The sequence below is a fragment of the Notechis scutatus genome, chromosome 10 (assembly GCF_049901735.1).
Source record: "Notechis scutatus isolate UNSWTSFEM ecotype Mainland chromosome 10, rNotScu1.2, whole genome shotgun sequence".
Lineage (NCBI taxonomy): Eukaryota > Metazoa > Chordata > Lepidosauria > Squamata > Elapidae > Notechis > Notechis scutatus.
Genome location: NC_142018.1, coordinates 16,303,250 through 16,328,534, shown reverse-complemented (window position 1 = coordinate 16,328,534; position 25,285 = coordinate 16,303,250). Strand labels below are relative to the sequence as shown.

Here is a 25,285-nt window from a genome sequence, read left to right as displayed (position 1 = left end):
AAAAGAAGGAAGAGAAGGAAGGAAGAAAGAAGGAAGGAAGAAGGAAGGAAGAAGGAAGGAAGAGGAAGGAAGGAAGGAAGAAGGAAGGAAGGAAGGAAGAGAAAGACAGACAGAGACAGAGACAGAGAAAGAGACACAGAGAGGAAGACACAGAGAGAAAGAAAGAAAGAAAGGAAGGAAGGAAGGAAGGAAGGAAGAAGGAAGGAAGGAAGAAGGAAGGAAGGAAGGAAGGAGAGAGAGAGAGAGAGAGACAGAAAGAAAGAGAAAGAGAAAGAAAGAAAGAAAGAAAGAAAGAAAGAAAGAGAAGAGAAAGAAAGAAGGAAGAAGGAAGAAGGAAGGAAGGAAGAAAAGGAAGGAAGGAAGGAAGGAAGGAAGGAAGGAAGGAAGGAAGGAAGGAAGGAAGGAAGGAAGGAGAGAAAAGACAGAAAGAAGAGAAGAGACACAGAGAGGAAGACACAGAAAAGAGAAGAAAGAAGGAAGGAAGAAGAAGAAGAGAAGAAGAGAGAGAGAGAAAGAAAGAAAGAAAGAAAGAAAGAAAGAAAGAAAGAAAGAAAGAAAGAAAGAAAGAAAGAAAGAAAGAAAGAAAGAAAGAAAGAGGGAGAGAGGGAGGGAGAGGAAAGTTTAAGAACTATGGATTAAACTGAGAGAAAAAGAAGAAGGAAAAACAAAAACAAAAAGAATTAAAACATCTCTATGCTGCCATAATACAATGTAAGAGAGAAAAGAAATACTTTGCTTGCCTGATTTTTTTTTTTTTACAGTTTCACATACTGAGTGCTCCAAGCCAAAGTGCCAAAGTTGACATTTTCATTTGCATATTTAGCAATTATGTAGGTTTTTTGTTTGTTTGTTTGTTTGTTTTTTTTAAAAAATAGTCTGGTAAAATTCAGGATACGTTTCTCAAGGACAGTTTCCCCCCCTGAAAACAGACTGTTTGTTCGGGGAGCCTTTTTATCCTTTGTGCAAATTAGAACAGAGAGTGTGAAATGTTTACTGGGGTTTCAGAATGCCATATACTTTGGGTCAAGGTTTTCATTTCCAGAGAATGAACCAAGCCCGGTATCTATCAGAAGGGTATGAACAAAAGGGAATAAAGGAAAAAATGGGTTTGGATTGTTAACGGCACAGCTTTGTGTGTTTATGGTCTGCTTTTCATATTTTTTTTCTGAAATTACAATAGTAAGATATCCGGAGATGTGTGCCCAGTGAAAAGATTCAAAGAGTGAAGAGAAGAGCAACCAAGATGATTAGGGGACTGGAGGCTAAAACATATGAAGAACAATTGCAGGAATTGGGGGGTGTCTAGTTTAATGAAAAGAAGGACTAGGGGTGACATGATAGCTGTCTTCCAATATCTCAGGGGCTGCCCCCAAAAAGAGGGAGCCAAGCTATTCTCCAAAGCACCTGAAGTAGGAGAAGAAGCAATGGATGGAAACTCATCAAGGAGAGAAGCAACCTAGATTTCTTGACAGAGAGAACAATTAACCAGTGGAACAACATGTGCCCAGAAGTTGTAAATGCTTCAACAACCCTGGAAGTTTTAAAGAAGAGATTGGATAACCATTCATCTGAAGTGGAGTAGGGTCTCCTGCCTAAGCAGGGAGGGTGGACTAGAAGACCTCCAAGGTCCCTTCCAAGTCTGTTATTCTGTATTCATAGTTCAATAACTCAAAAGTTATTGAGACCATCCAGTAGACAGACAGACAGACAGACAGACAGACAGACAGACAGACAAGACAGGCAGGCAGGCAGGCAGGTGGACACAGACACACAAACAGACACTCTTTCTTTCACACACGCACACATATCCCATCAAATGCATTGTGGGGATGCTGCAACAGTCATAAGTGTGAAAAATGGTCATAAGTCACTTTTTTCAGTGCCATTGTAACTTTGAATGGTCACTCCACACAAGCAAATTACCAGCAAATGAGGGTGAAAAAACTCCAGAGAAGTTCCTGAGAAAGGAAGTCTAGTCCTGCCAAGAATGTAATAAGGGTTAACAGTTTCTGTAAGCAACACCAGAATGTTTCCTTCCTGCCTTCCTTACAGGACTAGGCCAGTAATTTCTTCTAACAACCGGTTCTCCGAACTGCTTAGAATGTTAACAACCGGTTCTAGCGAATAGGTGCAAACTGGTAGAATCCCAGGGTCAGGGAATGGGGATTTGAGATGGAGGAACTTTCGTAGTCAAAACAAAATACTTTCTCTTGGGAACCAAGGACATTTTCACACCTGGTCAGAAAAAGGTGAAGTGATACCACCCGGTTGTTGGGCTGCACATTGATTGGACCATATGACATTGTTTTGAGAAAGTAGAAAATATTTTACTTTTAATAAGGTGAAAACCGCAGGAGTTTTCAGAGTCGGTTTTCACCAGATCTGTGTCGATATGATGTTTCCAATAAAAGTAATATCTGAGGAATTCAATTGCCTCAGAGTCTTGCTTGCAATAGATTTATTGCTTGGAACTCCGACACACATCTTCACTTGGCACAGGAACAAATTTGAACAGACCCAAAGAAGGGAGCCATTCTCGACTTTGGGTACCTACCTAACACCCATAATTAACTTCTTTCTAATCTAATTTCCCTAACCAAGGGTCATCGAGTTGGTAATATAATATTCTTCTACTGAGATCTAGCAGCAATTAAAAAATGACAGTGATATGTCATAGTCGCATGCAATAACTGCCAACTTTTAATAACACCAAACCATTTTGTGCAACTAGCACCACTCAAAGGTATTCGTTGCGCTTCATCCTTACAATCAGGTGGAATTAAAAAGCAAAGCACAATGGGCTTTGCCACAAATCACCCACTTCAACTTAAAACAGTTTTGCCTCAAGCATCTACCTTATCGTCACACGCCTTGTGTTGGGAAGGACTGACATAGCAATACATCACATTTTTATTTATATTTTCTCACTTTTCTTTCCCCTGTTTTTCTTCAGTATAATGAAAAATTAGTTTCCCCAGAGGAGAAAGGAAAATCCAATGAAATTCTCAGGTGGATGCAGGACTCTTCTAGTTATCCTGGTTATAAAGTAACCAATATGAGCTTATGAACATGCTGTCAGGGTTCTGTCAACTCATAAAATATTCCTATGCCTGTTTTAGTAGTTGCCATAAAAAAAAAAAAAACGGGTGGGAGGAAGGAAATCTGGAACAGCAGTTGAAAGTGATAGTACATTCCAACTCTTATCTTTAAAAGATTGTAACTAAAATACCAGAGCTTTTGCCTGTGAATATATTTAATTGGAGAACATGAATGATGACACTCAGCCCATGAATGTGCTCAATTGGAGAACCTGGTTTATGAGACATCCAGTGGGGAGGGGGGAAACAGAGTCACAGGGAACTGCAAATTTTGTATGCCAGAGTTGGCTTCATGCAGGGCACTGCTAGTATGTCGCCTCTAATGAATCCTTTGAAGTTTTTTGAAGTTTGGCTCAAGAATCATGATTTAATTAGGGCGATTGCTGGAATCGTGACAATAACAGCCCGGATGAAATCAAAACTCCAAAGCCAGAAGCTTCCTCAAAGTATAGATTTATTAGGCATGTCATATTGGCACGGCTGGTGAAAACCTGACTCTGAAGTTCCCCGGGTTTTCCAACTCAAAATCCAAAGTTCTTTCCCCCACCATTACACACAACCATCACATGCCCCAATCAGGTCACAGTCCCAAACCTGGATGACTCCCATAGATGCCCCATCAGATGCTGGTGAGAATGTCCTTGGTCCCTTTTGGCTGCAAAGTTCCCCATCTTTCTCTGCTCCCACCCCTCACTTTCCCACAGCTCTATCCCGCCTCGCTGTGGCGATCCTGAAGGCATTCCAAGATGGCTCCAGGGTTGACACATGCTTTCATTTCATCATGGTCTCTCTCTCCAGGGGTGGGCTTTAAAAATTTTAGCAAAGGGTTCTCTGCCTGGTTGCTGACTGGCATGGCCATGGTGGGCGTGGCCTAGTCGGCCTCCTGCACCAAGGTGTGTGTGGGGGGGTGTTTTTGCTCTTCCAGGGCTCCGGGAGGGCGAAAATGGCCTCCCTGGGCTCCAGAGGCTCTCTGGGAGCAGGAAACGGGCCCATTTCCGGCCTTTCCGAACTTCCGGAAGGCCTGTTTTTTTTTTCCCCCTCCCTGAGCCTCCGTGCACTCCCTGCACTTACCTGCATCCAAAATGGGCCACACGAGGACTCTTGGGAGGGGAAGGGCAGGGTGGGTGGGACCAGCTAGGAGTGGGATTTGGGGGGTCTCCAAACTGCACAGAATCTTAGCTAGGGGCTCTCCTGAACCCCTGCGAACCCCCAGCACAGCCCCCCCTCTCTCTGCAGCCTGTTTCCTATGGTTCACTTAAATTCTAAGGGAAGACATCGGGAATGCCTTTTTCTCAAGGAGCTTTTTTTAGAAGAGAGCGGAGGGGGGAAGCATTTAAGCAGGCTGCACTGATGGAGAGATGGGGAACAGGGGATAAAATATCTTTAGTACCCTCTGTTTCTTTGCGGCAGTAAAGGGAGAAATAAAACACTATTAAAAGAATTCCCAGACTATCCTGAGAATAAACAGAAAAAAACAAATGTTATTTTCACAAGGGAAAGAAACATTAAGGCAACGAGAAGAGAGATTTAAATATACAGGATAATCAACTCCACAGTCATCCACATGAGACTGTCTTGCAAATCCGATCACAAAAGACTAACCACTATTGTTAATGTGGTACAGGTAGTCCTAAACTTATGATAGTTCATTTAGTGACTGTTCGAATGGCACTGGGAAATGTTCCAGGATCATGTGATCAACTTTTGTAACAAGCAAACTCAATGGGGAAGGCAGATTCACTTAACAACGGTGGCATTTTGTAAGATAAGGCAAAACTCACTGAACAAATATTTCACTTAGCAACAGAGGTTTGGGGGTCAATTTGGTCATAAGTCAAGAACTACCTATACGTAGATGGATTTTTGTTCCCTCCTCCATTTTTTTGTACACAACAGAGACCTTGTGAGGTAGATTGGGCTGGAGGAGAAAGACCAGCCCAGAGTCACCCAGAAGGTTTTTAGAGTTTAAAATGGATTAGCACTTTTGTCTTTGTAGTCCCAGTCCAGCACCATATCTAGCTCTTTTTTATTATTATTCTTTGATCTCCTAGAAAATATGTACTCATTATTATTTTTTCTGTAGTCTTTCTTCTTTCTTTCGCTTTTCCTGTCCTGAACTGCAGCTATTATAATAAAGTTTAGAAGCGACTCTATTACAAGAAAGTGTTCCCTCTAGGAACTATAAACAATTCCATATTCTAGTGAAAAATATTCTCCCTGGGCCTGATTTTGCCATGCTTCTGTGCATAGACATCCCAAGCTTTTAAGTTTGTCACACCTCAGGAATATAACAATTTTAAGAGAGTAGGCAGTCTTGAAATCAATAGAAAACTTTGTCCTTTGCATTAGGATGAAATTTACCATTGACTCCCTTCTGTTGTGAGATGGGAGAGAGAAGTCAGAGATTGGATGTCCTTAGTCTGATTTTGAGACATCAAAAGTTTGGAGTCCAAAGCAAAGCTATCTTAAAAAATTGAGCTTTTCTGATAAAATGCATAAGATTGGTTATGACATCCAGGAAGCTCTGAGCAGGGGGCTGGACTAAAAGACCTCCAGCTCATTCATTCATTCATTCATTCTATTCTATTCTGTTATAAGCTAGAAGACAGGATCACTAATTGCTGATTCTTCAGATCTTCAAGGGTTTTGAAGAGCCAAGAGAATTTTGCTTGGCTATTCTTGGTCTCAGAAGTTATAGCTACCCAACTTCCGACTTGCTCTTTGATTGTATTGTTACTGCTGGTTTTGCACAACAAATCTTCAAGAAATGAAACTACACTGAGATGCTGCTTCTGACATCCTGGCTCCCTTTGATGCTCCCATGAAAACGTTGCTAGAGGAATTCTTCAAACATTGCATGAGAAAATAGCACCCCTCTATTACTCTATTATTCAGCTTTAAGAGCAGTGTTAACCTTAATGAGTGGGTTCCTTGAAGCAGTAGCATCTTGTGATGACCCACGGCATGGCACAAAAGCAACACAGCAAGAGAACAGATCTAACTCCCCTTTATTGCTCCAACTATCCCCATGTTTACTACAAGTCCTGGAGCAAAGCTGTCACATGCATCTTCAGCAGCCTCTGGCTGTCAGTAATCCAGTAAACCAGGTTTAGCCAAACAGTAACCAGGGCCAGCAATCCAGTAAACCAGATTAGCCAAACAGTAACCAGGGCCAGCAATCCAGTAAGCCAGGTTAGCCAAACAGTAACCCCTCAGGCATCAGTAAATGCAAACAAGGCTTCAAGGCTCCAGATTCAATGCTTGTTCCTGACAAATGCTCCTCCCACCAGCACCTACTTATCTCAGTTCTCAAGTATCCCTTGAGAAGGAGGGTGGGGCACTCTCCTCCCTCGTAGCCAGATCAGTCTGTGTTGTTCTATCCTTCTCTCTTCTCTCCATGCTCTCGGATCAGGAGAGGGTGGTCTTTGCTCTTCGCCTTAGTTCTGTCTCTCCTGCTCCTCCCTGCCTGCAGGCCTTACTAATTCAGAAAAGCCTTGCCTGGACTGACTCTGCCCTTCCCCAGTTTTCTCCAAGGCCAACGGAGCTGCCCTCTTGCTCTCTGTCGGCTCTTGTTCCAGCTCATCTTCCCCCGCAGATTCAGACTCAGACAGGGGCATGACGCATATCTTCTCCCCACCCCATAGACAGGGGTGGGATTCTACTGGTTTGCACCTATTCGCTAGAACCGGTTGTTAACATTCTAAGCAGTTCAGAGAACCAGTTGTTGGAAGAAATTACTGGCCTAATCCTGTAAGGAAGGGTTACGACTATTGCAGCATCCCCACAGTCACGAGAGGCCAGGCGAGGAGATGCATGCCTCTATATGAGTGATGTTGAGTTGGCCACACCCAGCCAATAACATGATCACCAAGCCATGTCCATCCAGTCACATGACCACCAAGCCACGCCCACACCTAAGCCACGCCCACTGAACCAGTTGTTAAAAAATTTGAATCCCACCCCTGCCCATAGATGTATGGTACCCCACTCTCCTTCAAAAACAACAACAACAACCCAATAACAATAGCTCCTGATCTTATAGCATGAGTGTGTTGCACCAACTTGCCTTTGATAGATAGTTTTCTTCTAGGCAATCTGTAAATGCCCATGTGGTCTTTCTGGGACAAGCTTCAGTTGCAATCTCTTTCGTATAGAATCAAATTAAAGGAAACATCCCACTGGGTGAAATTCACTAGTTAATTAAACAGGACCCTCAAGAAGGGGCCCCTCCTTAGCTTGCCCACCTGCTGCTCCTGCAGAAGAATGGCCCGCATTCACTCAAAGCATCTGCATGTCTGCCTATTAGTGGGTAAATGGGTTTTGAGCGGGTCCCTCTGTTCTCAATTATGATTTATGATCTGACTATAAAACGGAAAGCTGATTTACATAACATCTGTAATTGCTGCTTTGGTCCCCATCGTGCAGAGTATGCTTCCTCGTTGGTTTGTCGGTGAGAGCTGTTGAACAGGAGCACTTCCCAGCTTGGAGTGGGCTGAAGAGAGATAAATATGGTTTTCATAGAGATCTCTGCTCTTGAATGTCATTTGGAAGGAAGAGAAGTGCTTGCATTAATAAGTGGAGACGGATAAAAAGATTTTCTAAAAAGTGTACACCTAGGGACAGGCCAACTCCCCTTAAATTATTCTGTCCACTGCCACCCGGGCCTTGCCTCCCTTCTTTTCAAAGGCACCCTAGATCATGCTTAATATTTTAAATTTTTATTTATTTATTTATATGCCACTTTTATTTTTTATAAACTCAAAGCGATGAACATATCTAATATTCTTTCTCCTTCCTAATTTCCCCCACAACACCAACCTTGTAAGCTGAGCTAGCCTGACAGACAGCAACTGGCCTAAGATCACCCAATCGGCATTCATGCCTAAGGTGGGAGTAGAATTCATAATCTCCTGGGGATTGGCTCAAAGTCACCCAGATGGCTTTCCTAATTAAGGAAGGGCCAGAACTCACAGTCTCCTGGTGATTGGTCCAAAGTCATCCATTGGGCTTTCATGACTGAGACATGATTAGAACTCACAGTCTCCTGGTGATTGGCCCAAAGTCATCCATTGGGCTTTCATGACTAAGGAAGGATTAAAACTCACAGATTCCTTGGTTTCTAGCTTGGCGCCTTAACCACTAGACCAAACTGATCTAAACCTAATATAGCAAAAACACAGCTAGCTTCTGCATGTAGATCGTTCTACCTTGTATTGGAAAAGGTCACATTCTCCCAACTTGTGTTCCCCTATAAGTTTCCCAATACAAGGGACAAGTAGCAAGTCCTTTCTTATTTCTCCTGGGGTTCAAGGCCAGCATTTCAAATTCAGAATCATTGAATAATGGCTACTAGTATCCACTTGCTGCCATCATTGATAAGATTGTGCCCTCTAATTAAGCCAAATGAGATAGCAAGAGCACACTGACATTGTTAACTTAACGACCCAATACCACATTACTTAAAACTTCTTTGAAGAGGAAGTTAATTGCAATAAATAGGAGGGGGGTGGAATGAAAGAAAGTGAATGACCTACAGCGTAAGCTGGGATCCTTTTTTTGTATGTCTAGCTAATTCAGCATTCATGTTAATGCCACTGAATATAATTAATCAATTTGGTATTTAAATGGATTACCATTTATATCCAGCGCCGCCTTTTGGATGAAGTGACAGCCATGTTCTGAAAGAAAATCAGCAATTCTTTTTTTTTTCATTTTCATTTTAATGTGTGCTGAATATAGAGTTGTGGATATGGATTGCACAAGAACGCTCTTCATTTGGAAGAGTTGGGCAACATGGCTAATGCCATATAGAACAGAATTTTCTTTAGATGATAAGGAATACTTCGAGAAATTTCTAAATCATGAAAAAAACACATCGCCATACTTTTATGACCTCTACTTTGTTGTTTCTTGGATCATGAGAATCAGATCCAGACAAACTCCTGTGATGCTATACAGGGGAATGACTTTGAATGTTTGGAAACTGCAATTCTTGCCAAGGGTTACTCTCTTGAAAGTTTGGTTGGGTCTTAGAAGATGTTCCATCACTTGGTTCATTTGCTTTCATTTGTAAAGAACAAAACTTGAGGCTGTGATGACCCAGGGTGGGATGCAAAATAAATAAAGTCCCAAAAACAGATGAAGCCCCTTTTATTCCTTCACTTTGCTTCAAAGCTCCAAATATCCTTGACTGGAGACAAAAAACTCCCCCACAAACAATTACGGAAAGGAGGAAATGCCGTTTAAACTAAAAATGCTTGTAAATTATAAAGAGTAAAAGCAACACAAACCACACTGAAACAATTAAAGGAACCAGGCAAGATCAGGGCTTGAAGATGTCCACAGATATCGGAACACACACTGGGAAGGATACCAAACTCAGAGAGGAACAACAAACTAAAGATATTTCCATGCTTTGTTTCCAGCACTGGCCCATATACATGTCCGTCCTTTTAACCAGTCCCGTCACACCGTTCCCATCTCTCCCTTATCCTCTCCTCCCTGTGTGCCCTAGGATGGAGAGGGGATGGGCCTGGGTCTTCCTCTGACTGCCCAGCTGGCCTCTGCCCTTCCCTAGCCTCCTCCACAACCTCCAGAGCCACACTTCCACTCCCTGTCGACTGTTCCTCCTCTCCCTTGGCATCAGTTCCCAACAGGGGCATGACAGAGGCTCAAGACTACAACACAGCCGCAGGAATTGGGTATGTCTAGTCTAATGAGAAGAAGGACCAGAGGTGATATGACAGCAGTGTCCCAATATTTGAGGGGCTGCCACAAAGAAGAGGGGGATCAACTTATTCTCCAGAGCACCTGAATTAAGGACAAGGGTGGAAGCTAGTCAAAGAGAGAAGCAACCTAGAACTAAGGAAAAATTTCCTAACAGTGAGAACTATTAACTAGTGGAATTGCTTGTCTCCAGAAGTTGTGGGTGCTCCATCAACTGAAGGCTTTTAAGAGATTGGACAGCCACTTATCTGAAATAGTATAGTCTCCTGCTGGAGCAGGAGTTTGGACTAGAAGACCTCTGAGGTCCCTTCCAACTCTATTATTCTACGTTATTCTTATCAAATCATAGGCTGTACAAGTTGCTGTACAAGCAAATATGGTTAGCTAGGATAGAAAAGTGTCGAGGGAAAAGTAGTTACTATATAGAGGCAGATGATACATATGCATTCACGTATGTAAATATAATTTATCTTCACAATGAGTATCTATTAGCAATGGTTATTTCATTGAAATAATCATTCATCCACTTGAAAGAAAAAGAAAGAAAAATTTTTAGCTACCCAGCCATGGACTTTTTTTAATGTGGGGTGGGTGTCTTGTCCAAGAGGGTATCTATTTCACATAGCAAATGTATTTCAATATTTAATCACACATTGCCCTGGGTTCTATAATACAGTAGAAAATGAAAGCAGGAGGTTCATTATGAAGTTTTAGCCTTAATTTGAAAATGATCTCCCACTGGTTGTGGAAAAAGCCATCCTTGAAAAACAGTGTGATTCATTTTGAATATTCATAATGTATGAATACATGTTGACTTTCTTTTATATTTTTATGTCTGTTTCTATTTAAGTCTGTATTCACCACAAATGTTGCACTTAGAAAAATATTCATCAATAACCTATTGATGTGAGAAAAAAAATTCAGACAGTTGCTCAATGCAAGGAAATATTTTTAATCTCCTTCCAGATCTCCATATATGCATATATTTTATTTATCGTGAATCACAGATTCTTTTTGTCCACAAGAAATCTTCTACTACAAAGCTTGTAATAATAATTTAATAACAATACACTCCAGAAAATCTGAAGCAATTCAACTTTTAGAAAAAAAAAAAATCAATATTTGTAAATGTTAGAACACCAAGCCAGCAAATTGGGTGATTCCAATGATGATGAGGAAGCAATGCATGTGATAGCATCTTACCCATTCTAGCATATTGTATCAGAGCCTGAATACTAATTGAGAAAAGTCTGGGAAGATCTGGGTAGCTACATAAAACTGTTTTTCAGTAGATGGAATTGGCCAGAAAATAAATAAATAAAAAAAAACAGCACAGAAAGCTGTTGCTTGTAACTTTCCTCACATTGTAAGGCTAATTCTTCCAGTAACACTAGTGTAGTAGCAAGCAATATGGTGATAGAAGTTAATTTGGTCTTGTGGAGGCAGCAAATAATGAAACAAACATTATGGCATCAAAATGTGAGTTCCGCCTCTTTTTGAAGGTATTGTGATATTGCACACATGGATAAGGTATATAGCATTTCCATCGCAACACTGCCATGCTTGTTTCATCATCTGTCTAATTCTCCAAAGTTTCAGCGTGTCACCCTTGTGGTCCAACTTAGCCATTAGAGAATTATTCTGGTGGTTCTTCTGTGTATATACAAAGTTGTGGTCCATACAGACCAAATACTCCCAGATCTAGTAATTGATGAAGCTTTGGTTGGACAATGCAGATTGAGGGGTGTTCTTGGTGTTCTTTCAGCTTGCTTGTTTTGTTGCAGATGTTTCATTAACCCAGACTAAGTAATATCATCAGTGCTAGTGGCCTCTCATTTCAACCCGGAGTTACAAATATTCTCCTTTATGAGTACAATGCAAATTCTCAAGCTGAAATCATCTACAGCTGGGATAGATAATCTATGGCCCTCCAGAACATCAATGACCTCTTGCAATGTTCTTCACCATTGACTATGCTGTTTAGTGCTCCTAGGATTTGCCCTCCAGGAGGATTTGGAGTACTACAGCTTCCCCACCCATAACATTGCCCACCTATAATGTTGTTTGATCCTATCCATGTATTTCTATCACCTCTTTTGTCAGAATGCACACAGTATGATCATGTGAGACAACCCAGGAGCAAAAACAGTAAACAGAGGTTTGTATTTGAAATAGTGGTTTTTATCTACAAATAATATATACATGCACGTACTTTAGTCAGACCTCAAACAAACTGCAACCAGCAATTACAGCACGGAAGCAAACATGGAGAAAGAAATATGCCCCCAACAGGGCCTCTTTTCATTACAGGCTCTTAAAGTGATATCAGCCCAAAAGCCTTGCTGACTCATTCCCAGTATTACATCAGTATAGCAGCTGGTCAGCTCTTAAATCATTATCCTGAAATTTTTTCTCTCTCCTTGCTCCCCATGACTATGGCCATAGCACCTTTCTTAAGAAGAAAGTCTTTCTAATGTCCTGCAAAAATTTATGTTGCTGTATACAATCATCTACAGCTGCCCACTGGATTTGATCAAATCACCAATGCTCATGTACAGTATATTAAAAGCTTCAAATGCACGCAAGCTATTATCCACAGGGTTGCAAGTAGTAACAACTGGCTGTGAATCACAGCAACCTGAACATGAACGCAACAGACTTCAACATGGAATGAGTTGCCAAGCTCCTTTATATATTAATTTTCCTTGATGACTCCCAGCCAAAGACTTAATGCAATGGACAGCCCTCTTTGCTTTTATTTTTAGCTAATGGCAGATTGGGTTGGGGTTCTTTAAAAAAAAATACCCCATCCAAACAGACCCTTTCCAGCAATTACAGTCAATCATGTTAATCTGCCTTCAGACTTTTGCAGTCGCTGGGAGCTGAATCAAACATTCCATTCCGAAGGTCTTACCTTGATATTTCTTTGCATGTTCATTTTGCCTGTAGGCGTCCAGATAGTTAAAAAGAAGGAAATGAAGAGGCCCAGCAGGATAGCTCCCTTCCAAAAACTGCAACTCTCATTGCCACGTCTTTATCAAGAGTCTCCAGTTAAACTTCTGAGCAAGGAATAGACACATTTTCTCTCTGTCACATGTAGAGATTATTGTTTGTGAATAAAAATGAAGGGATTAGGAGCATTAAGGCTTGATGGAGTAATCATATAACATGGAACTACTGTTGTGTTGAAAAATTAAAGTTTCACTTTCTTTGTTAGCAGGGGCATCCACAGCAGACAGGGGTTTCATCAAAATGACCAACAGATGCATTGTGATGTCTTCACCCTGTTAGGTATAACATTGATACCAAATATGGTTTGGGTGAATAAATATATAAAACTTAGATATCATGGTTTAAGTGCTTATCACTTTAAGCACAATGCAGCAGGCAATTAGCCGATTAAGGGTGCGGTTAGAAGTTACAATATAAGGAAGCATTAGAAGCTGGAAAACTTACTGGCTGTTACTGTGTGCTACTGCGACTAACTGAGATTACTGACTGTGAGTGCCTGTGACTGAACTGTTATTGTTTGCTACTGTTTGCTGATGTACTGCGTAATTCTACTGAATATCCAGCGTTTGTTTCTCTGGAGAGTGAAACCGGAGGAGGAGAAGATATCTTTATCGGCTGATAAAGATATTGCAGGACTCTTAACTTGGACTATACTAGTGAGTCTTACTGGATGGAAATACTGTGAATGACTTAATGGACTGAATGACAATGCTTAAACTCTAACTGGATTAAAAACTATTTAAACTACAAACAGTGTTTGTGTTCAGTGTGTGTATACTCTGGGGCCCTTCCACTCTCCTTTGGCTTCCTGGTTTGACTACTGCTGCAATACTATGCTGAGGTTAATTCCCAAACCTAACATTGGTTATGGGCCCAGCAGCATAGTCTAACTAACCAGGATATAGCAGAGAGAGTTGGTGTGAGTTGCACATTACTGTAAAAACAAACTGTTTTAATTAGTTTAAAATAGTCAAAATATCTGAAGAGTAATGGCACAAGTAAATTTGTCACAACTGTCCATGATATCCAGGCTGGATGGAACAAACTATGTTTCATGGTCAATGAAATGTAGTTTACTTCTACGCAGAGAAGGTTTGTGGGACATTATAGCAAACCCACCAGATGTGAGTAGCTGGAATCCTGCTAATGATGATGATAAAGAAAAGTTACAAGACTTTAAACTGAAGAATGAGCAGGCTTTATGCATCATAGGACTGACTCTCTGTGATCAGCAGCTTGTCCATATTCGTGGAGAAGAAAATGCTGCAAACTGCTGGGAGAACCTCAGGAAGATTTATGTTCGGGACAGTGTAGGAGCACATATAAATCTTACACGGAAGCTTTTCAACGCATCTTCAGAGGAATGGAGATATGTTAGTTCATTTAAACTGTATGAAGAGCATTTTCAAGATTTGCAAGAAAAAGAGCTTATATTTAATGAACTGCAACAAGTCTATATAATATTATCTTCATTAGATCAAAGCTATGATGACTATGTGACTTCGTTAGAGGTATTGCCAAAAAGAAAGCCTCTCATTAACCGAGATTACAGGCAGGCTACTAGAAGAAGCCAGAAGAAGGCGTGAGCGTGACGAGCTGAGAGAAGATAAGAAAGAAGAGAAATTATCTTCAAAGCTTGAAAGAAACCAGCTAAGCAAAGTACAGCACCTGGAAGAAGAGAATTTATCTTGACGGCATACACAATTAAAAGTGTTTTAATTGTGGAGGCAGAGACATTTGGCAGATTCTGCAAAAAGAGAAAAAGCCAGAATGTAAAAAAGCCAAAGAAAGCATTTGAACTAGCCACGTTTAGCAACTCTGATGTGAAGAATAATTTATGGGTGGTTGACAGTGGCGCATCCCACTGCATCACAAGAGATAAGACAAAATTTATAAAAATGTCTACAAGCTCTCAACATATATCTCTTCCCAATGGCTGGAACCTGAAAGCGAAAGGTCAAGGTTTTGCACGTTGTCCGTACATAAACCAGGATATAAAAATGTTGTATGTACCGCAACTAAAGTTTAATTTGCTTTCAGTAAGGGTATTAGATAAATTAGGTTATGTAATTACTTTTAAAAATAATAATTGCATAATTGAAAAAGATAACAAAAGGGTAACTGCAGCTTTAAATGGAACATTATATGTCTTAGATAATAGTAAGAAAGGGGAGGCACAAACTGTATTTAATAATATAAAACCTCATGAAGAATGTATCCATTTATTGCATAGGCGTTTGGGGCATGTAAATTTTAAAATGCTAAAACGTACAGTTGAGTTATCTGAAGGAATAAGGTTAAAACCTTGTGATAAATATTTGCGTTGTAATGTTTGCTGTGAAGATAAGAGCAAAGTATTGCCTGCAAATAGGCTAAATGGTTTCAAAACAAAAGAACCTTTAGAAGTAGTATTTGCAGACATAATAGGTCCAAAGAAACCCAGTATGGGGGTGCTAGATATATACTGAGCATTATGGATCATTATTCTAGATATGGGTTTTGCTATTTAATGAAAAGCAAAACTGAAACATATCAACATTTTTCAATTGGCTTAGGTTTGCTGAAAGAAAGGCTAAAAGGCAACTGATAACCCTGGTGACAGATAATGGCACGGAATTTATTAATAACAAATTCCAGAACAGACTTAAGGTAGCTGGAATAGAGCATAAGAAGTCTGCTCCATACAGGCCAGAACATAACGCTTTTATTGAAAGAAGAGGCCAAACACTACAGGCAATGGTTAGAACAATGTTAAATGATTCTGGGTTACCTGATTCTTTGTGGGGAGGCTACAATGTGTGCTAATAACATATTGAACAACGTTGTTAATACAACAACAGGTGAAATACCATTTACCAGGTGGCATGGCAGGAAACCTGACCTAAGTTACCTGCACACATTTGGTGCACCAGCATGGGTGCATATTCCTGCACAACTCAGAAAAAAAGGGCAACATAGAGCTAAAAGATTTTTCTTCGTTGGTTATCAGGCAAACCATAGGGCATATAGATTTTGGGAAAAAGGCACATCTAAAGTGTTATGTAGTGCTAGTGCCCAATTTCTAGAACATGAAGGATGGGAGAAATTAGAACAGGATGCCAATAAAGATGTAATTATTGAATCCTATAGAAATCCCATTAGTTATCCCTGTAACTTTAAAAATAAAGTAAAGAGACAAATACAGGATGAAATAGTGCCCATAAAGGAAGAAACAGATTCAATAGCTGAACAGGATGAGGAAGATGAACAGGTAGAAGTTCAACAAAGTCCTCCTGTAAGCCCTGTAATTCCCAGAAGAACTACACGTATATCTAGACCGCCTGATAGGTACCAGGCTAACACAGTGTGCCAGATTAATCAAGTTCCTAATTCTGTTGAAGAAATTAAAAAGTATCCTAATAAGGAAAAAGAAAAATGGTATGCAGCAATGAATAAGGAACTGAATTCATTAAGTGATATGAAGGTGTATGAAAATGCCAAATTACCTGTAGGAAAGAAATCCATTGGCTGCAAATGGATATTTAAGGTAAAAACAGATAAAGATGGTAATTTAATCCATAAGGCAAGGTTAGTAGCCCAAGGTTTTAGGCAGAATGCTAATGACTACGATGAGGTGTTTGCACCTAGTCTTAAGGCAGCAACCTTGAGAGCAGCTTTAGTGTGGGCAGCTAGTAAAAACTATATAGTTAACCATTTAGATGTGGAAACTGCTTACTTGCACGCCCCATTAAAACATATTATTTATATGAAAAAACCTGTTGGTATTAAAAGTGAAAATAAGGATAATAATGATTGTTGGTTGTTAAAGAAAAGCCTCTATGGTCTTAAACAATCAGGCTATGAATGGAACCAGTATATTGTAAAGGAACTAGACAATATAGGATTTAAAGCTGGTTTAGCCGATCCATGTCTGTTTAAGAGGGAGACAAATGGGAAAGTATCATTATTATTACTATTCACAGATGACATTGCATTGATAACTGAAACTAATGATGAAGCAAATAAAATAATAACATCATTAGGAAAGAGAATAAAGATCAAGCAATTAGGGGAGATAAAAAAGTATCTCGGTTTGAATATAAAGAAAACACGGAAAGGTTTTAAGATATCTCAGGAAGATAAGATAAGCAAATTGCTAAAAGATTACAAGATGGAGCTTTGTAAGCCAGCTAAGACTCCAATGAGTCAGGAGTTTAGCAACACTGATGTACAAAGCCCTGAGTTTGATAAGGTGATTTATCAATCTTTAATAGGTAGTTTAAGTTATATTAGTAATTGGTCTAGACCAGATATATCGTATTGTGTGAATCAGTTGGCTAGATTCAATTCTGCACCATGTGAAAGACACTGGAATGCAGCTAAGAGGATATTAAGATATCTTAAAAGACAATGAATTATTCATTGTATTTAGAACCAAAGGGTGATTTAATTCTGTGTGCTTATGCAGATGCTAGCTTTGCATCAGAAAGAGACACTAGAAAGTCGACTTCAGGAACAGCCATAATGCTGGGTAAGACATTAATAGGCTGGAAGTCAATAAGACAACAGCATATAAGTTTGTCTACTATGGAGGCAGAATTCTCCTGTTTATCATTGTTATGTACAGAATTAATAATGTATAAACAAATGTTAATTGATATAGGTATAACTGTAGATTATCCTATAATTATACATGAAGATAATCAGGCAGCAATTCAAATGGCCACAAATATTGGAGTAAAAACAAGGAGCAAGCATACAGATCTAAGATACCTAAATGTGAGACAATCTGTAAGAAGTAAGATGATTCAGCTAGAGTACTGTATGTGGAGGACAATTTAGCTGATAATTTTACTAAAGCCCAAGGTGCCAGTAAGCACCAGGAGAGTTGTGAAAAATATGGGATAAGATTGTAAAGGTATTATATATTTATTTCACCCAAAGGGGAGTATGTTAGGTATAACATTGATACCAAATATGGTTTGGGTGAATAAATATATAAAACTTAGATATCATGGTTTAAGTGCTTATCACTTTAAGCACAATGCAGCAGGCAATTAGCCGATTAAGGGTGCGGTTAGAAGTTACAATATAAGGAAGCATTAGAAGCTGGAAAACTTACTGGCTGTTACTGTGTGCTACTGCGACTAACTGAGATTACTGACTGTGAGTGCCTGTGACTGAACTGTTATTGTTTGCTACTGTTTGCTGATGTACTGCGTAATTCTACTGAATATCCAGCGTTTGTTTCTCTGGAGAGTGAAACCGGAGGAGGAGAAGATATCTTTATCGGCTGATAAAGATATTGCAAGGACTCTTAACTTGGACTATACTAGTGAGTCTTACTGGATGGAAATACTGTGAATGACTTAATGGACTGAATGACAATGCTTAAACTCTAACTGGATTAAAAACTATTTAAACTACAAACAGTGTTTGTGTTCAGTGTGTGTATACTCTGGGGCCCTTCCACTCTCCTTTGGCTTCCTGGTTTGACTACTGCTGCAATACTATGCTAGGGGTTAATTCCCAAACCCTAACACACCCCTTACTCGCTTGTGCGATATCATAATGCAGATGCAAAAGAGGAAGAGTTTGTGTTGTAATGTCAAGTATTTCATCATTTGGCTAGCATACATACACATACGTAGTAGACCCATCCCTCACTGCCATATATCTCCTTAAGATTAATAGATAGTAAAGCTTTTTCAGAACAACAACAACAACAACATGGTTTATAGATGAAGCTCTTCTGAAGAGTTAAAAGATGCCCTGTAGCCTGACACTAGGACAGTCAACTTGGAGGAGAAGAGCTTCGCAAATTTAGCAGTCTATTCTGAGTGCTCTTGTAAGTCAACTGACAGGTGTAGGAGAAGAGTAGATAGAACTGAGGAGTGGAGTTAAATGTATCATAAACTTAGAGTCTTTATGTTGCCACAAATGGAAACATAAGGACTATTTCCAATAGTATTCAGCTGTTGTTTATGTCTAGGTGTCTGTTGATGGCCAATTTTGTAGATGTTACAGAGATATTACAGATGTGGATCTCTCTCCAAATACGTTTGTAGTATTGTAGATGCTAGGCCAGGGATCTTCAAACTTGACAGCTTTAATACTTGTGGACTTCAACTCCCAGAATTCCTCCCCCAGACATGTTAGCTCAGGGATTCTGTGAGTTGAAGTCCACAAGTCTTAAACTTGCCAAGTTTGAAGACCCTTGTGCTAGGCAATGGAACCATTTCCATATGACCTGCCTCTGCAGACTTCTGAGGACCCAGTGGCAGGACAAGTTGCCAGACACAGAAGTCCCCTCCAGAGCAGGCCTGCCATCAGTTCACACCCTGCTGATGAAAGCCCAGACACACTGGGCAAGGCCATGTTGCAAGGATGTCAGACCATTGCATCCCTAAACAGCTCCTCTATGGTGAGCTGTCTCAAGGAAAGCAATTGCATGGGGGACAAAGGAAGCAAATACAAAGATGCGCTGAAAGCCTCTCTCAAATCCCTGGATGTCGACCCCACCCCCTGGGAAACCCTGGCACAAGATTGATCGACATGGCATACGTTGATCCACCAAGGCTGCCAGATGTTTGAAGACAGAAGGACAACCATAGCACAATAGAAGTGAGCACTCTGCAAAGCCAAAGCTGCAAATGCTGCAACAATGGTGCCCAACATGTGGCAGAACATTCCATGCCCCTATAGGCCTGTCCACACTGTGGACAGCCCAAAACCTGTTAGATATCAAGGTTCTCTTCAAACACAACGGACGAACACCAAGTATAGTAGACTTTACACATCCCTTGTATGGAAAGGTCACATTGGAACCTGGTTGACTTTGGAAGGCAGGTATTGTCAACAAAACAGTCTCTCTCTCTCTTTTTATCTTCACTTCCTCCCTTTGTGCAAAGCCCATAATTAGACTCTTGCTAGATAATAGCACTTTGGAATTATTATTTACAGCCCCTTTCTACATGCCACTGTGCTGGGCTGGAAGAAAAATGACTCCCTACTTTGAATGTTCACACCAGTTCAGTTGAGTCTCTCAAAAGTCCTGCCTCGTCCTTCTGCATGAATTATAGGTTACAGGTGCCATTCACACTTATACTGTAATCATAACTAACAGCACCTTACATGGACAATTTTTTTTATTATTATTCAAGGTCATCCAGTATTTTGCTGGGCCTGCAGGAGATCGGCTGCCCTAAATTGTTCTTCATTTCTTTCTCTCTGCATAAAACTTACAAACTGCAATCTTGTTTTTTTTTTTCCCCCTTGAAAAAAGCAATCCAACATTGCACCAGGTTTTTTGGAGCCACGTCCTTCAAGCTTTCATTAGAAAAATGTGGTTGAGGTTTTGTGGTTGACAATGCGAGAAATAATCTATATTCAGTCCCTAGTGAGAGAGTGGTGTTTTATCTATTATTTTATCTATTTTTTTCTATTTTGCTTGTTTGCTTCTTAGCAATTTTTAAATGGAGGGAAACTGGAAAACGTGCATTCATTCATCCATTCCAAATATTATTGTTTATTTTGACAAAGTATATCACTTTACTATCATTGAAATCTGTGGCAAATTATTGCACAATATAGCTACTTATATAGTAAGAGAGGGTGAAAGAGAGAGAGAGAGATACAGAAAGAGAGAGAGACAGAGACCGAGAGACCGAGACAGAGAGAGACAGAGCAACAGAGAGATAGGGAGAGACCTTGCTGAATGGTGATATATATATTTTGCACAAGAAGGACTCGGTTTCAGTCCCTAACATCTACTGGTAAAACGGTTTCTGGAGCAAATCCCAAAGCATCTGGAGCACGCAACATCATTGGCATTGATCAAGTCACCATTAGTAATTCCTTCTGCCTGGTGTTTTTTGTTTGGCTCAAGGTGGTCCTACAAATGTCTGGGTGGGCCTTCTTACCTGTACTTTACGAAAGCCGGCAGATTCCAAGAACACACCTAAGTTCCACCAGAGAGCTTTCCCAGAAAGGTGCTCACTCAGCATGGCAAAAAGGAGTGAGAGCCGGGTATATGTCCACCCCCTTAAAAGGCAGGGCAGGGTTTTCCCTCTCCCTCCTGATTAACTTGCCTAATTAATTCTATGATGTATCAGCTTTCGGCGGTTTAATTCAGAGTTGTCAGACTGCAGTCGTTTTTTGAAATAATACATTCCGTAAGGTTAATTGCATTTAGGAAAGACCTTTTCTTTTCTCCTACTGGGAGAGTGACTTCGGGCTGATAAAAACTGAAAAGAGAGACTCCCAGGCTGACAAGCTGAAATAGATAGAATGTGCTGGGTCTGAAGGAATAGATGAAGATGTTTGCCATTTAATTCTGCATTGGCAAAGCAATTATGGATCTTTAATTTTGTTTTTGCTTTTTTTTAAAAAAAACTCCCCCCCTTCCATCTCATGACTTTCATTGTTTTATCGATGCGTAAAGTATACAGAAAAATTAAAAAAAACACAGGAAATTAAGGGAAGGAAAAAGACGGGAGGAAAGAAAATATGAGGTACAAGGGAAAAAATAATAAAAAAAGCATTGACTTTTCACGCTTTTTACCACAGTACAAATAACAACATTACAGCCTCAACTTTTTTACTTTTTCCACATTAGTATATGACTAGCCATTTCTATAACGATTCTATCTAATCGGCAAAACCAAAGTCAAAGTTTCAATATTTTTTCATCACAAGCACAGAATCCAGAAGTGATATCCAAGTCAAAAAATTTGAAAGTATCTAAAAGTCTGCACTCCTATTACTGTTAATCTTCTCATCACTCCTTATCACCCATCCCCTCCCACTTGTGACTGTATGACTGTAACTTTGTCGCTTGTATACTTACGATTTATATTGACTGTTTCCTAGTATGATTTGATTGCTTATTGTGCCCTATGACTATCATTAAGTGTTGTTCCTTATGATTGTTGACTCTTTACAAATGTACCTTTTCTTTAATGTATACTGAGAGTATACAAGACAAATTCCTTGTGTGTCTAATCACACTTGGCCAATAAAGTATTCTATTCTATTCATTCTAAGAGAAAGTTAAAGAAAAAGATTTATTAGCTTCAAGAAAAGTTTAGAGTTTTAAAAAGGATGAATACAAGAACAAAAGTTATATATTCTATGAGGTTAACTTGGAGGGAGTGATCTAAATTTAATGAGTTAATTGGAGTTAGTTGGAATTTTGTTGGTCTGAAAGTGAACTTTAAAGTATGCATGTTAAAAAGAAGTTTTTTTTAAAAAAAAAAGATGTATTAGAAAGTTTTGATTTTGCAAATGATTTTGGATTTTTAAAAAAAAATATTTAGTGTTTTAAAATGGATGGACAAAAAGTATTTTTCTCTTTAAGGTTAAATAATCTGAAAGACTACAGTGAATTTTGTTAATATAAATGATGATAGTTTATAAAGATTATTAAGTGCAAACAGAAATACATATTATTTCCACAGCAAGAAAGATAAAACAAAATATTTAATTTTGTATGTGCATATGTTTATAGTACTGGTACAGATATGCCCTTTTTAGAAGTAGATGGATTTTGCTTTTCAAGTTTTCCAAACTTCTAAATGTGTGAATATTTCACAGCTTTGTAGAAGAGTTGCACCATTAAAAGGAGGGGGGAAAGTGTGTTTTCCATGAACAACAGACTACACGTTCTCAATACTTTAGTTCTTCACTCTCTAATATCTAACATTAACTTATATATTTAGAATTAAAATACAGTTCCCAGGGGAAATGTTTTGTGTTTAAGATTACCACTAACATTTCTTGCAAGTCTGAAATCAATCAGGAGAAAATCTACGATTGATTACAGAATAATAAAAACAAAGGAAAAATCAGCAGGAAACATCTGGGGTTCTAACATGAAACCTAACATCTAAGCAGAAAAAAAAAACCTACTCTCTCTGGAATTATATAAATAATCAATACAACATTGCAACGAATTCTTGTGCATAACTGAATAATGATAGACCTTTATTTATGGCAAAAATAAAACACTGCTCATTCTGTTTCTGCAGTCTCTTGAATTGATTATGTTGCTGTGCTGTCAAGTCAGTGTCAAACTTTAGACTTCATAAAGACCAATTTTCTCCAGGACAGTTGAGATTTCAGGTCTCCCAATGGTACAATCCCTTGCCACTGTAATTCAACACATCCATTTAGCCACTGATTGTCTTTTGTTTCCTTTTATCTTTTCCAGATAAAAGTAAGTTTTACAGAAATTTAGGTTTTCATTCAAGTCAAAAAGTAGAATAATTTGAGCCTGGTCATTTGTGCCTGGAATAAAAACTCTGAGTGTATTTGTTCAATGATCCATTGTTTATTTTATTTTTACTGCTCTCCAATGTAGGTGCCTCCTTACTTTAACTGTGGATCTGTCACACTTTGAGTGACCTTGTAGGAGAGTACATGAAGCCAGATATCTTGACTGAGTTGTCATAGCTTTTCATGTGTTTCCTTCTTTTCTGGCTATGCTCCTTGGGTTGATCCCCATATCCTGATTTAGGACTACTGTGCCTTGGTTAAAATAATTCGGAAACAAAAATGTTTGAGTTTGTGTTGCCATTTTGTGATTGGCTGCAGTTCTGCAGCCCATGTATGGAAGGATTCACGGTCATATATACCTATGGCACAAAGGGAACCCAAATCCTGGAGGCATCATTGTGTCAAATTATAGAATTAAGGAACAGTTGATATCATCTATGGAGTTTCTCAATTATCCAAGTCATGGTTGTCCCAGAAGTGATTTTCCAAGAGGCAACTGGACTTTCTTTGTTTTTCCTTGTTTCGCTTTTCATCCAAGAAGCTTCATCAGTTCTTGGATAACGAGCAAAACATCTTCAAGGAAAAACAAAGAAGGTCCAATTGCCTCTTGAAAAAGCACCTTTAGGATAGTTGATGTCATCATTAGGAGAAACAGAATAATTAGCATGTCATCATTAGGAGAAACAGAATAATTAGCAAAAATTAAGAGCCTTCATGTCAGACTCCATTTATCCTTTTCCTTCTTCTGCAGTAATTTGTTATGTCCACAATTCTTATTTTAGTGCTAGAATTCTTCTTTTATTCTGGCAATGGTTTGTTTGACATCTATTCCAGTTTCCCTTCTTTGAAGCCTCATTGATATGAGGATGGAGTTCCTATTATATTTTATAACAGGAAGGCACGAGTTTATTCCATTACTTACTTCGAGACAGTATACATAGAAGAAATAATGAACCAACCAAGGAGCCAGACATGTTAACTAGATGCACACCTACACTCCAGCCAGTGTGATGAGACATATTGATTTTATATCTATAACCGCCTAATGCATTTTACAGCAGGATGGTAGGACTTTTTAAAGATGAAAATGCCTTCGGCAAAATCTATGTGGAATATGTGTGTGTGTCTGTGTGTCTGTGTGTCTGTGTGTCTCTGTGTGTGTACAACATAAAAAAGAAATGGCTATTTCTGGAGTTGATCTCAATTCAGGAGGTTCCCCATGATATGTCCCAGAACAATTTTCTTGGCCAAAGTGCAGAAATGGCTTGCCAGTTCTTTTTTGGGAGATTTAATTTGTTTCTTTCTTTCTTTGTTCCCCATTTTATTCTATGCTTCTGAGATTTCCTCATTATCTCAATAAAGACCCAAACCTGATCTGACTTTATTTAGCTTTCTTCAAGATTGGCAGGGTCAGTTAGATCTAGGATGTGTACTGAAAACTATTTATGTTGATACAGAGTTCAGTATCTCCCAGAGGCTTCACTTAAGCATCTGCAACTGGTTTGGATGTTTATCAGTAAAAGTTGCACGGAAGTTTGATTGACATTAATGGAGGGTACAAGTCCATTCCCTGGTCCCACTTTCAAAAACTTGTTTGTGTATCCTGGTCAAAGTGAAAGCACTGCTGTCCTCTTTGTGGTGGGGAGGAGGAGGGTAGATTTTGATGAGGGGAATGGCGGCAAAAACATATGAAGAAGAGTTGCAGGAATTGGGTAGGTCTAGTTTAATGAAAAGAAGGGCCAGGGATGGCATGACAGCATTGCTCCAATATTTGAGGGGCTGCCACAAAGAAGAGGAGGTCTACCTATTTTCCAAAGCACCTTGTAGGCAGGATAAGAAGCAATGGATAGAAACTAATTAAGGAGACAACCAAGCTAGAACCAAGCTGGGAAGAGAAATTTCCTGAGAGTTAGAACAATTAATCAGTGGAATTACTTGTATCCAGAAATTATGAGTTCTCCAATGCTGGAAGCTTTTAAGAAGAGATTGGACAACCATTTGCCTGGGTTTTTTCTGCTTAACCAGGGGGTTGGACAAGAAGACCTTCAAAGTCTCTTCCAACTCTGTTATCTGTAATTCTGTTATTCTTGGGGGGTGGATCTCCAGTATTATCTCATAAAAGACTGGTTTATTTTCCTTTGGAACTAGCTGTACTCAAAGAAGATTCCCATATCTTATTTAGCAAGGAATAAAGT

General features: G+C 39.4%; 1 long non-coding RNA gene across 2 annotated transcripts in view; it reads right to left on the bottom strand.

Annotated features, from left to right (window-relative positions):
• Positions 1–25,285, bottom strand: part of LOC148129762 (uncharacterized) — a 102,454-nt gene that overhangs the window by 32,997 nt on the left and 44,172 nt on the right. The window contains exon 3 of one of the 2 annotated variants that reach the window (XR_015750689.1): positions 22,905–23,016. The exons of the other annotated variant lie outside the window; for it this stretch is intronic. This is a non-coding gene — a long non-coding RNA (uncharacterized LOC148129762). Of the gene's footprint in view, positions 1–22,904; positions 23,017–25,285 lie in introns of those variants that run through there. 2 annotated transcript variants of the gene reach the window in all.